The sequence below is a fragment of the Opisthocomus hoazin genome, chromosome 1 (assembly GCF_030867145.1).
Source record: "Opisthocomus hoazin isolate bOpiHoa1 chromosome 1, bOpiHoa1.hap1, whole genome shotgun sequence".
In the NCBI taxonomy this organism is placed as follows: Eukaryota; Metazoa; Chordata; class Aves; order Opisthocomiformes; family Opisthocomidae; genus Opisthocomus; species Opisthocomus hoazin.
The window spans coordinates 128515936-128530504 of record NC_134414.1 but is presented as its reverse complement, the minus strand read 5'-3'; positions in this window follow the sequence as shown (position 1 = coordinate 128530504).

Here is a 14569-nt window from a genome sequence, read left to right as displayed (position 1 = left end):
GCTATTGCAACAAGACCAAAATCAGTGCAGAATTGTTAAAAATAATGCAGCCCAGTCCGTAGCTTTCTATTAATTTTCATTATTTAGTGAATTCAATGATTCTCAAACTCTCCTAAGGCCCACTGTGCCCCTCAGCTGTCAGTCTCCTGCAGACCCAGTCAAGCACCGATGCATTTCAAGGAGCATGTACTCAGGTGAGTACACTCACATCGTGGTTTCAGAGCTGCTGACATCCATACAGCTTACATCGACTGGGTGCTGTTTCAAGCTGAGCCACAGCAAGGCACTATTAAATCTGTTTAGTCTGACACTGAAACATAAACAAGCCCTGGCCTGCTGTCCACACTGATGATTTTCAGGTGGTCGTAGGCAAGCACAGTGGAACTGGCCCAAAGCACCCAGTAAGGGTGGGTTAGTCCCACCCAAACCCAAGGGACCCCACGCAGCCACCAAGTCTCGCCGGATTTGCTCAGCCTCCCGTTGCTGTTACACCGGTGCGCTCGGTGTCCTGGCTCGATTCGCCTCCTCCTGGCTGGGCTGGTTTGGAGGAGCTGTGTGAGTCTTTTGGATCAGCTGCTGTGGTGACCCCCCCCCTCTGCCGCACAGGGGGTGACAGTAGTGCATGTCTATTAATTTTCTTCCATTATTTAATAACCTGGCAGCTCTGGGCAAGGCATGCCCAAACGCAAGCAAGCCCTAGGGGGACGTACAGGATCCTCCTGCAGACAGCTTCCAGCCACGCGTACACTGGGGACCTGCAGTGCGTGTGCGTCAGGACGGACAGACAGACAGACTACCTCTAGTCGTACGTAAAACCCCTGAAATGTCAATGCTCAGCTGTCTCGATCTTCCAGTCCATCGCAGCAAGTTAGTTGCTAATGAGCCATTTGAAAAATGACTTGCCTCATCATGCTCTGTCACCTTCCTGGCTGTTGGGGAGGGAGCGGGACCCCAGGGAGAGCCCGCTTGGGCTCAGGCGCCCGTCCAGAGCAGCATCACCGGCCCGCAGGCGTGACGGAGAGCCAGCGCAGATGAACACCCAGCCTTCGCCCACCGCAGTGGTGTGCGCAGCTCCCAGCTTGGAGTGCAGGCTGAGCTGCAGAACAGGGCAGCCAAACCCAGCCCCTGCAGAGCCAGCTTCCAGCTGTGCTGAGACCGAGGGCAAACACTGCCCGGAGACAAAAAAAAACCACCGTGTTTTTCTCCAGCCTTTGCCACAGCGCCTCGTCCCTCCACGCGCCGGGGTCCGGCAGCTGCTGTGCCCGGAGACGCAAGACACCGGTGGTTTGGGCTGCCTGCCTCAGGCACCGGGGGCTAGGTGGGAGCAGCAGTGCTGGCATTTCATAGAATCATAGAATCATAGGTTGGAAAAGACCTCTAAGATCATCGAGTTCAACCATCCACCCAACAGCACCATTCCTACTAAACCATATCCTGAAGCGCCACATCTATTCGTTTCTGAAACACCTCCAGGGATGGTGACTCCACCACCTCCCCTGGCAGCCTGTGCCAATGCCTGACCAGCCTATTCCAGTGCCTGACCAAATGCCTGACCAATGCCTCTCCACTAGGAACACGTCACTGTGGGGTCTTCAGCTGCAAATTTGGGCTCTCTTCCCCTTCTGCATCCGCATGACGTTAGCACGAGTGAGGGCTCAAGCACTGCTAAGGCAATAAATGCAGAAGTCCCTGAGATGGCTGATTTTCCTGCAGCAAGTCTATTGCCATGCAGAGAAAATCTGTTTTTCTAACTAACTGCTTTAGAGTTTTCTTATGCTGCTTCTGTGGGAAGTTTTTATTGGATCAAATATTTTTTACTGGATCATATATTTGCAGTTCTGGTGCTGTGTGAGAATGGCAGGGCCAGTGGTGGAGACACAATGTGTAACACCACCACTAACCAGCACCAGTGGATTATTTTTTTAAAAACATTGTATTAAATAATATCCAATGGCTGTAAAGGCCTGCAACTGGGCTGGCCACCATGGTGTGACAAATCCCAAGGCTCAGGGACAGCTGCTCTCAGGCACGTGATGGGGATGGTCATGGCTACGGGTGAAGAGACATCACCGACAGAAACCCTGTGTGCCACAGCTTCCTCACTGGCCCTGGCCCAAACCGCTGTCGGGAGCCTGGGCTTTGGCCTGGCACTGTGGAGAGCTTGGGGCCGGGAGCCCCACGGAGCTGAAGCCACCCACCCTGCCCAGCCACCTGCTGCCAGCCCAGCACGTGGGCTGTGACGGCTGCTTCACCTGGGGCTTGGCAGAAGGGCAGAAAGGAGAAGGGGAAGTGAACGCTACTGACAGTGGGAATCGAGGGAAGGAGTTGAGGCTGAAGCTGCCCAAACCCCTCGCAAGGAGGGGAGGAACCTTCTGTACTGAGGGAACGTTGGCTGTGAACCTTGAACGATGTCCAAGTGCCACGAGAAGCAGGCACAGGTCAGCCTGCTGAGGAACCCCCACCTCCACACGATGTCCTTATCTCCTGAGCGGGTCGCAGGGAAGTGAAGATAAATTGTTTGCCACTGCCCAGGAGAAACAAAAATTTTTCTTTTTGAACTTTAAGCCATAGTTCCAACCCAGCTTTAAAAACCTTTCCATGGACAATTTTAGTATTTGGTGGTGCTGAAGTCAGGTGAGGCACACAGGTTGGTGCCCGCGGGTGCTCACGGAGGGAGGGCGAGCGAGCCGGTGAGAGGTCACTCCCGCCTTTTTCTTCAGGGAATTGGTTCTTAAACAAGAGAATAAAGAAATTGTCTCACTATGAAAGAGAGATCATTCACTAAAATATTTGTCTAAAACAGATGGCTCTGGTGACTCAGACAAAGTACTCCCCCTGCTACAAGCCAGCTGAAAGCAGCCGTGGTTTGCCATTTAGAAAAAAATGACACACCATGGTGATGAGCCTATCTAGGAAAACCGGAGGAAAAACAGAGCACTTACAGATCCAATTTAAAAGACAAAAAGGTTTATCTGTATCAGTTCTCTGATCTAGCACCAGCTTGGTGGTCCGAGTTCGTAAGGATGGGGTGTGGGACATGTCAGAAACTGATTTGTTAGCTGTTGTATTTCAGGGTGGAGTTATACCACTTGCAAACTCCCAGGGCACGGGGATTTCCATAAATACCTCCAGCTTCTTGGTTTCAGTCACTTCTGTAGCATTGTTGGTTTTTCCTTTATTTGTTGGAAATTATAGGATATGGCTATTTTTGACATAGCTTTTATGCCTGAATTCCCCTTTTCTACCCTTGTGAATATTCATTGAATAAAAGGAATATTTCCTTTTGCCGATTTTGGCTGCTGGCCAGCCCTAAGCCTGTGCTTCTCCTTTCCACTGGCTACCTTTGCAAATACCTGCTGCTGTGCCCTCTCCTTCTGAGACTTGTTGCTTTCACTCCTCTTACAAAAGCTAATGTTATTCGACAGCGTTTGCACTTTGCTGGAAACCTTCAAAATGCCTGTGTACCTTCCTTGCGGCTTACCAAACACAGAGTAGCTGTTGCAATATTAGGTAGGCTTTGACTCGAATAAAATGCAATTTATATCTGCAGATATGCTTTTACTTGACCAGTTTTAACTAACTGCTTGTTCTTCAGAGTGTAATTTTTATGACTAATGGGGAGTAGCTACACCTGGGGTGGTGGCTCAGATGCTTCTCCCTTGCCCAAGCCTCTGCAGTACAGCTGCCCAGTGAACCAGCACTGCATGAGGTCGGGGAACCCAAGACCATGTCTGCTGCTGACAGAGAGGAGCCTGGCCGATGCTCTGGAGGACCCTGCCGGAGAAGTTCTTTCCACCTCTCCATCACAGCCAAGGAAAGCTCTGTAAGCAGCTTGTTGAAGGTAGAAGCTCTTCTGAGGGGGAGAAACATAGTTTTGGCCCTTAAAATACCTGGTTGGGCTGTCAAGTTTGCGTTCTTAGTTTCTGCTGAAGGTTTCCCTTTGGTACCATGCATTAAGGGCTTCTCAGCTTCTAGCCAAGTGGACAGAAGGATTAGGCTTTTAATAAAGCCTATTAATAAAGCCCGCAAACTATTGGAGTGAAGCAAATGTACAGTGAAAAAAGAAGACCTGATTAACCATCTCTTTCCTTGTTTTCCAACCTGATGTGCCATCGCTGTTGCAAAATAAGGCTGCCCTTGCCTGTATTCACAGAGTATGGTGCATTCACCTTTCCAGTGTGGTGTGATGTATGTACTACAAACATACATGTATTTGTATATGTATGTATGTACATGTATCTAATAACTTACCTCACATACTACAAATACAATAGTGAAAGTCCCTTTTTCTCCTTCTACTGGGGTAACTACTGCTTGCCATACTGAAAATCAGGAATGAGTGCTGGGCTCTTTGGGTCTGTCTAGCTACAGCTACAACAGAGGCCACAACACTGCCAACACATTGCTAAAGAAAAATAAAAGAGAAAAGCAGCTTCGAATCCTCCCAGCTCGAGTCCTGCGTGGTTGGGACGGGCGAGGGCAGCCGTGGCATGCGCTTGGCTGCATCGCCCATGAGCAAAGGGGGAGCACGCTGGCCCACGGCGAGCGGTGCCCACACCCGGCATGGTCAGTGCCAGTAACCCTGTTTCCCACTGTGTTTCGCTGCTCTGAGTGTCACCAAGGAGTGAAAGGTGCAGTGCGGGGAGAGGGCTCGAGGCAGCATTAATGAGCACCTCAAGGCCGTCTTTCTACCTGTTGTACCCTGAGTGTCGCTGCATAGGAGATGGCGCTGCATTTCCTACACTTCAGCTCTCAGGGGAGTGAACAGCACTTAGGTGTTACACTGCTGCATCTCAGAAAAATAGTCTTTTAGTAATACTAATTATTTTTTAATTTGTCAGTAGCACACCAGCAGGCAAAGCGCTGCCAGCATCCTCTGGCCCTAGGTAACAAAGACTAAGGTTTTCCTAGACCATGGCTCCTTGTAGGCTGGGAAAGTCAACCATGGTGCCAAAGGCTGTCGTGGTGCTTGGTCTTATGTGATTTGTGCTTGGTTGGGCCGAAGCAGTACCTATAAGCCTTCAACATCGCTTTTCTCTTGAGTAAACTCCCAAAAATACACTTCCAGAAAGGCAGACATTTCATTCTGCCAACCTTCCCATCCCACAGCCCCCTCAGCCCCAAAGTCTATGTTTGATAACGTCACAAGGTTTCAAAGCAGTTTAAAGACCTGCATATTTGCTGAAACAGCCTGTCCAAAAGCTGTTTTTAATTCACTTAAATAAGTTGAGAGGCTAAAATACACCAGAATTTTTAAGCAGGTATTTTTAAACTGCTTATTTTGATCAGCTGAATTTAAATTTTGTCTCTATTTTTCTGCTTCCCTAAAGAAAAATTGGTATTTCAAAATCTCGGGGCTTCAGTTCAAGTGATTCACCCTGCTGCAGATACCATCTAATCAAAACAAAGCATGGATCCAACAACCACACTCACTAAGGGAGAATTAAGCCACTAAAAACATGTTTTTAAATGGCCTTTATGAATAATGATGACATTTTTCCCTAATTGCTCTCTTTTAGCTTTGTTTTAGCAGATCCAACTCCCTGCACAGGACAACCCCCGCCAGTTTGAAGAGCGCTATCCTCAAAGGCGAACAGCCTCTGGAGGCAAGATGGGCCCCACTCTCTGGAGTGCATGGATGGTCATTAAAATGTAATGCTGGCCATCCTCCTGCACATGGGAGGATGGCTCCATGCCTTTTTGGCACAGGACATACGCATGTTTTCAGAGGTATTCCCAGGGAAAAACAGTGTTTTGCTTCTCTTTTTGCGAGTTCTGCAGGCTGTTCCCTCCAAAAAAAGAAGCTGCTACAAACCGAAGCAATAGTTGGGTGCAGCTGCACCTCATGGAAATGATTTTCACTCTTCCCACTGTCCTCATGATCTCTAATGATCCAGAACCCTCTTTGGCCTCATGCATGAGTCCTCAAGTCCCCAGTCTTCTTCCAGTCAAATGCACACCTTGCCCGTCCCAGAAATCACAAGGCGGTCTCCACGATGTCCTTTCTCACACACCTTTCCCCAGCTGTAGTCACGCCTGTCGCATCTTGACAGGAGGTTTTGCCTGCAGGCCTAGCCCTCAGAATAGCAACGTCCATCCTCACAATCTGATTGCCATTGTTACAGATCTCTCACCTCTCGTGCAGGCCGAGATGAGGCAATGGGGCTGTGGTGTGGCTTTGCAACATGGAAAAGAAGTCAATCAGTGCAGCGCCAAGTCGTATGTCACCGGAGGTGTACACATGCAGGAGAACATTCTGCTGTGTCAATGCATTGTTTGAGGAGCTCAGGTGCATCCAAACCTTCTGCTTTCATCTTATACCTTCTCACCATACCAGCTCTTGAAATGGAACCTCAGAAATTACGTGCCAGGCCAGCCAAAACTCAGGTGTATTTAAAGATAACTGCACTGGGATACTGCCTTGCTGGTGTCAGTGTGTGTGTCCACGTATATACGTTTGTGATAAGTGGAAGGCTGATGTTTTCAAGGATGCAATGGCCAGGAGAGATGGTCTTTCTTTTAATGAAAGCAGAGATTCCCGTGTAGCTATGTGACACCAGGAACTAAGACTTTAAAGAAAGTACCAGCAGCAAAAGGACTCATGATTAAATTAACAGTGGCCGTTTCCCTTCTGGGACGTTCAGCTAGTGGCTGTCCCTGACAGTGGTGACCACCTGGCCTGGCCTTGTCCTTCCAAAAGGTAATCATCTACAGCTCAGCTATGAACACCAAAGACAAATTTGCCCAAGGGCAACTCTCTCCCACCCTAAAGCCTCTGACATCTCTTGACTTGTGGATGTGTTTTATTCTCTTTTTTGGCTGTTGAGGGAGCCGAGGTGAGTGGCTGACACTCAGCTCTTCCGCTGCTAGATAACCATTGTGGGATGAAGTCCTCTCCCTCCCCATCAGATGTAATCTGTCAGAAGAGCAAGGACTTTCCTCTGTGAAATGTGAATGAGGATCACTCTAGGCATCACACATGCCATATGCCATCAGGAACAGTTAGAAACTAAGCATGGTTAAAATTTAGGAAGAGGTTAAATAGTTGCACTACACTCAGTCTTGAGAACCAGTTTTCCTTTTGCAAGGAAGAACTGTAAGCAAGCCAGAGGAAATACAAAGTGCACACAATTCCCATTATCACAAGCTTTGAGTTTTCAAAAACATCTGAGACTGGAATTTAAAAAAGAGATATTTTAGTTTGTAGATTCTGCAGCATTCGATTTTCCCAGCCATGGCCATGGGGGCTGCAAACCTGCAGCTGTTACTGTTGCTCTAGGAGGGAAGACTGGGATTCCCACGTGTACTGGTTTTGACTGGGATGAAGTGGATTTTCTTCATAGCAGCTTGTATGGGGCTATGTTTTGGATTTGTGACCAAACCAGTGTTGGTAACACAGGGATGTTTTAGTTACCACTGAGCAGTACATACACAGCGTCGAGGCCTTTTCTCTGTCTCACCCCACCAGCGAGTAGGCTGGGGGTGCACAAGAGGTTAGAATCACAGAACCATAGCATGGTTTGGGTTGGAAAGGACCTTATAGATCATCTAGTTGCAACCCCCCCTGCCGTGGGCAGGGACACCCTCCACTAGACCAGACTGCTCCAAGCCCCATCCAACCTGGCCTTGAACACTGCCAGGGAGGGGGCAGCCACAGCTTCTCTGGGCAGCCTGTTCCAGGGCCTCACCACCCTCACAGGGAAGAATTTCTTCCTTATATCTCGTCTAAACATTTCAGTTTAAAGTCATTACCCCTTGTCCTGTCACTACAGGCCCTTATTTTGTAATAGAGCGAATGTACCTGCACTTGTTGCGGTAAGCATGTCTTCAGCATATCATTCCCGAACATGGGGCTCTCACAGGTCTGAAAAGGAACCCAGTAAAAGAGTAGTTTTGCCAATGCAATTTTTAAAAATTGGACAAATACTTAAAATTCGCTTCCTTGAGGCGCTGCTTCACTGACCTCCCAAGTGGCTGCAGAGGAAATAACAGATAAAGACGTATTGCCTCATTTTTGTCGTTGCTTTGAGTCCTTCGCATTCTGCAAGACCAGCAATTCTCAACCACTATTTTTAAACAGCATCACTGGTGCCAGTTCTCCCCCTTCCTCACCGTCCCTTGCCTTCTGCTGCCTTGTGCCCAGGTGGCGGTGGATGAGCAGCCCTGGGGCCAGAGGCAGCCGGGACCAGAGGTCTCCACAGGCTGTCATTCCCACCACGCACTGGTGCCGTGCCCGGCTCGGGGAGCCCACGGAGCCCGTCGGCGTGTGCTCCTGGTGCTGCGCATGGCAGTGGCTCCTCGCTGGGATGGCTAGGAAGGAACCACCATGGTGAACAATTTTTTCCTTGGTTGCTCTTTCTGAGCTGTTAAAACATAAACATTAGCATTGGAGATAAGTAGCTTTCATCTGGTCTCTCCATGCCAGTGCAGAGTCAGCTTGTTGTCCTCTCTGCTGCAGGTCTGGGGAAGTGCTTATGGCCCCTTTCACCCCTTTTGTTGTCATACCTTGCCACAGAATTTTTTTTTTTTTTAATTGAACAACCTGTTAGCTCCGCTCCTTCCTCTAAGGCCATATTTTTCTAGACTTAGGATGATTTTTTTCCCTGGGCTCCCCTGGATCCCCTCCAACAGAGCCACAGCTGAACTACAGCTCCTGAAATCCACAGGGACTCTGACACCTCTGAGCAGGAGGGAAGAGTGACAAGCCTCTTTCAGGGAATCCTCTTCTTCCTCCAGAGCGATGCAATGCCTTTGTCAGCAACAGCATGAGGTGATTCAGCCAGCTTGGATTCAATCAAATTCTTCAAACGCTACAAAGACACCTCTCCATCTGCACCGTCTGGATCTTGGTGTGTGTCTGTCTTCTGTGGCACATCCCTCTTTTTCCCCTTCCCAACACGTCCTCTGCTATAGCTACAGGTGACCATTTCCAGGCGGTGGCACTTGCGCTGAAGCTGGCTGTGTCATCCATCTCCTCCTCCTGATGGGGAATGCACAGAAAATACTTAAGTGGCTGTGTATGTACATGAACACGCACATACCTGTAGGTATGGGCTCAGCTTAAATAATTTAACAGCTTCCAAGTTATTTATGTTATATTGATGTTCTGTTGTGTTGCTCTAAGAGCAGCTTTTGACTTGGTCTGCATTCTTTATTCATTACAAGTGGCTTCTCTCTCTAACCTGTGGACCATGAGATTCCTTTGAGACTCAAGAGCACTGACAGGTCCAAAAATGGGGATAGGTTCAGGACTATAGCACTGGAAGGGACTACAGGTTCCCAGGCACCTAGCAGGCTTATGCTTAAAAACAGCTATGGTGCTTTTTTTCCTTTGTTTGCCTTTACACCACAGGTGAAGTAGCATTTTGCTTTAGTTGGCAGGGGCAATTCCTTTACGGGCAGTTTCAGTGTAGTCATGCAGTGCCCGCAGAGGCAGGCCTGCTGCTAAACCAAAAGCGAATGAAACCTGGTGCGGTGTTGTAGGAGTCTGGGATGTTTTAACGGGCGTTTCAGGGGCTGTGCCTCGCAGAACCCGGCTGGCCTGGCTGAGCAAGGGGAGCGTTTGCTGTCTGAGCAGCCTGCGGGGACCCAGGGGCTGCAGCAGCAGCTGCTCCGGGTGAGGGTTAGAAGTGATGGGACAAAACCTAAACCAGGAGCCTGATCCACCAGCCACCCTTTGGAGGCTCACGAGCTGTGCACAGGCACCCAAGGGAAGGGGGCAAAGCAGCCCTCCACATGAGCTGTGTTAGGCTAGAAAACAGGGAAATCTGCTAAGGGGTAACTCTGCAGTAACAGGAGGAGGGATTGCCTCTTTTGGCCAAGCGTGTTTTGCATGGCACAGCTCTCGGAGCACTCTGTGAGTTTGGGTTTCCAGACTGAGAAGCCTGGGAACGAGCGCTGGCCTCGTACCGCCTGCACGACACAGTGGCAGTACCTTCAAAGCAGCTGTCTTCTTCCCCCACCTCTCCCACGGTTCTTGTTTGTCTATTTTGGGTGACCCGATTGCACACTAGAGTTAAAAGAAGGTCACTTTGGTACAATCAGACCACGGGGAGCCTGATCCAGTACTATAAAAGAGGTAGGTCATTAGTGCTGTAGTAAAAAAGCCCACTTTTTACTGCGTTAGGTAGGCCACCCCCTGCGATGACCATCTTCGCTAACATGACTGTTGTGGCAGGCGTGAAGAGATCGAGCAATCGCTATGAATAAGGTGATGGAAGTTGAGCTCTGCTCCCTGCTGCACTCCATCCCCCTCGTGCCGCTTTGGTGACAACACTCAGCCTTGCTCTCACCTTTAGTCCTTCTCTGGCAAAACTGGGTTTTGCTTCCTTTGGGGTCACCGTAACACCTTCAGGAATCTGGCCAGTAAGAGGTCATCTCAGAGGTGGCGAAGTTCTCTCCAGACATCCAGCTACTTGAAGACGCAGACCTCAAGGGCTTTCAAATGTTATCAGTTCCCCTTTGGTGCTGAGGGAACTTCAGCACCTTCAGACTCCCATGAGATATGACTGTCGGCTACGTGTACAGCTTTAAAAATCTTTGCATTGGCAAAACTACTCTTTTACTGGATTCCTTTTCAGCTCTGTGAGAGCACCATGTTCAGGAATGGCATGCTAAAGACATGCTTCCAACAGCAACTGCATGTTGTACACCAGCAAGCTCCCTCATCTCCTCCCTTTTGCCAACGTCTGCTCTTTTCTTCAAGCCTTGCGAGGTCCCAGTGCTTTCTCTTTGCTGCTCACCTGGGGCCAGATTTTGGCCCGGCAGATCCTGCTGAGTACCAAGGAGGTTACTTTGTTCAGGTTTGCCAGCCTCAGGCTGCAATCTGGACTAAGAGCAGGTTCAGGCACAGAGCAGTCCCTCACCAGTGCACGTGGTGAAGGGTGTTTTCGTACTGTTGGTAAACAAACGAGTAGTGTCCTGTACCTTTTGGAGCAGGGCTTTTCTCTTGTGCTGCTTGTTTTGTTGCAGCATCTTCTCCCTCCTGGGTGTTTGACATGCATCATGCTATTGAGTCACCTACGGAGCCTGTCAAGAGCTCACGCTGTCTCCAGTGAAGTACTTGTAGTTCATTCAGGCAGCCCTGGGGGACGGGAACCACCTTCTCCTCAGTCGCCTTCGCCGTGACTGGGATAGTCATGATGTCTCGTATCATACATTAATCATACTTCCTTACTAATGCTGTAACCAGCTTAATGTCATGCTCAGTATGACACTTAAAGCTGATTATGCTTTGGTGCTCTGGTGTGCCGGCATTGCAAATGCCAAAAGCAGTCTCATGGCCCAGAATTGTTTGGTGGGTTTGGTTTTTTTTGAATTCCCCGATTGCCCATTACTATTTGGTTTATATCATTCACTGGAGAGCAGGTATGAGGAAAAATGGGTAGCATAAAGGGCAACCTAACAGGGCTGTGGCAGCGTCAAGGCCTCGCCTTTATCAAACACAGCTGTAAGGGTGGTCGGGTGGCACATCCACCAGGCAAACCTTGTCCCCTGCTCCAGACCGCCGGCTCTGCTGCACAGCCGTCCCTGCTCACCCTCCTCCTCACCGCTAGGCTGGGGCTCCCTTCCCCACCTCCCGCGGACAGGAGGTGGTGAGCTGCACATCCCCCTGTCCCCCCAGCCTGAGAGCAGACCAGCCGCGCTCCGTTGTGGAGCAGGCACTGTGGGGCCAAACCAGGAGGGGCCCGGTGCCCCCTGCCCAGCCGTGTTCTGCGGGGATGAAGTCCTCCAGTGGCTGCAGCATCAGGCGAAAGGGCAGGGAACGGGTACTGCAGAGAAAAAGCAATTGCCCTCCTCCTCCTCTCAACCTTTTTTACCCAAATTTCTTAACATCGTTCAATTAAATAGCAGTATCACAGTACTGCTCAGCTTTCTATCAAAAAAATAACTTGTTTTTCCCTGCCTACATACCAGGTAAGGGAGGAGGAAGCGAGAAGAATGTTTTAGATTCCTACAGTTGTACCCGCTTATCTGTCTTTACGTGAGCCAAAACCCCCCCAAACTGCCCAGAACAGAAACTGCTGAAGCCCCAGCGTACTCGATGCAACATTTCCACTCTCAGCTGTAACTCCAGCTGTGGAGGGATCGTGTTTCAGAAAACCTCACCATTTCGTTATGGCAGTGCAGGGTTGAGAGGCATCTGTTTCCATGCAGGGCTCCTTTAACTATAACTGATACAATTTTATTATAATCCTTACATTCTCAGTGTTTCTTGAACCAAAGTTTCCAAGTTCTACCTAGCCTGATGCCCAGTGCCTGCAGAGGTCTGGACACCACACAGCACCTTTACTTCCACTTCATGTTTATTATGATGAATTTCCTCTTCTCCACAGAGCTCAACTTGTAAGAGATGTCAGAGAATCCTAAATCACCTTCCACCTCAGTGAAACTCTGTCTTCACTGGTTATACTTAAATTAAATTAATTGTAATGGTAGACCTTAAAGATTCCTATTCTCCTCACTGTCATCTTTGAACTTTCCATTGTTTGTGCTTGGATGAACCTTCTAGTCACCAGCAGAGTGAATTTCTGCTGGGTTTTTTGCATATACCTAGTTCATTAAAGAATACTGCTTTCTTACACAGAAAAAAAACCCCAAACCTAAAACACCCAAAACACAACCAAACACTCTTGCTCTGAAAGCTGTTCCTGGTGCATTTATGGAAGAAATGCAAAAAAAGGAAGTTAAATGAATGTAATCAAATGAAACTACTGCCAAGCTGACCCTAAGGCAGAAGTTCTGAAAAATGTTGTCAGCCTTCATTTTTGCGCAGGTCTGGCAAGCATTCTAAGTTTAACATGCACCCACCGATGACTGCGCAATCTAAGAAAGTGTGTGTGGGGGGAAGACTAATTAGCTACAGTTTCAAAACGTTTCATTATCTGCAAGTACATAAATTGTGAATGACAGGTAAAATTCAGTACTTCAAACAGCTTCTAATTGAAGTCGAAGGCGTGCCAGACCTGCTCTGCGCCTGTTACTACGCCCGAGGGACGCCCCTGAGGTGCGGAGGTAGCAGGCTGACTTCACGTGAGAACTGAACGTCCCGAAACACCGCTGCTTGGCCAGCTGGTTGGTCACACACAGAAGCTAACCCTGTATCAAGTAGCCTTACAACTCCCAGAGGGCTCAAAAGTACCACTACCAGAGTCAAGCTGGAGAAACTGTTCACAGTCTTCCAGCAAATCCGCAGTTCCTAAGCTCTTTAAAATACTTCTCCCACCAGATGTGTATTCATGGCACAGTCTGTCCTCCCTTCCTTGCTCCCACTTCCCAGCCCAGTAATTTCAAGAGCCCCCTTTCCGTAGCCTTTAAAAACAAACAAGCAAGCAAAAGAATGTAAGGAAATCAAAACTTGTTTCAACATCGCAGTTCTCCTCCCCCAAAGCAGACGATCCTCATCTCTGCGCTATTTACATTTGTGTACGAAAGTTCATCACCCCACTGAAATACAGCCTGGTTCTACCCTCTTCTCACACTTCCCGATGACACCTTCCCCTCGCACCGCAGCCCAGCGGCGGCAGAAAAGGCGGACCGTGAAAGTCAACCCTCAGCGCCGGCACAGGGCCACGGGGACTGACCGCAGCACATCGCACAGGGCTTGGAGCACACCTTCCAGGCCACAGAATCGTCACAGAGCAGCAGAGGCTGGAAGGGACCTCTGGGGACCACCTGGCCCAACCGCCCTGCCGAAGCACGGTCACCCAGAGCAGGCTGCGCAGGACCTCGTCCAAAGGGGTCTGAGTATCTCCAGAGGAGAGTCGGCAGCCCCGGCCACGCTGCAGCCTCGCTGGGTTTCAGGAGCACAGACCGCAGGCGACCGATGAGACAACCACGAGCGCTTCGCAAGAGACACCGCCTGGCTCACGCCACTTTTTTCATCATGGAAGTTTTGAAGCAAGATGTATGTAACTCCAAGATTCTTCTACCTGTATCTATGACAATGGCAAAGAACACTTAAGCACAAAAGAATTATTTACTGGAGAAAAATAAAAATATTCTTCTGTTAAGCGGCAGGAACTAGAGGATGCCCACTTTTGCTGTTAGGCAGGTAACTACAGCAGTACATGTTCAGTTACGGAGCTCTAACAAAGCACTGAAGCTCTTTCAGGTGGCTCCTGGACTTTTCAGGTTTGGGCTGGTTCTCCTGGCTTACCTGACTGCAGCAGTCTGAACTACAGGTACCAGATGCAACTGCACCGAGATATTCTCCAGCCACTCACATTTAGGTTAGCACCGTTTTTCTCAGCCCAAGGCTCCAGCACGCAGTTTTCCTCAGCTTTAGGACCAGGGTCACCCTGAGCTTACAGTTCACCCTGTAACTGCAGTGAGGTCCCCACACAGTAAAATTCTGAAACTTACACATTCCACAGCTCAAACTGTGCTTCACTGCTCCTTTAGAGAGGAACACGTGCCTGCAGGGAAATCACAAAAGACTTCAGAGGAGATCTTGAAGTAACAGCCACGGTTCCAATCACCCTGAACAAGCAGGGAATTGCTCGTAACTGTTCCTACCAGCTCAGCTCCACTGAAGGGGATGCAAGACCAAAAATGCTTCCAGAACAGA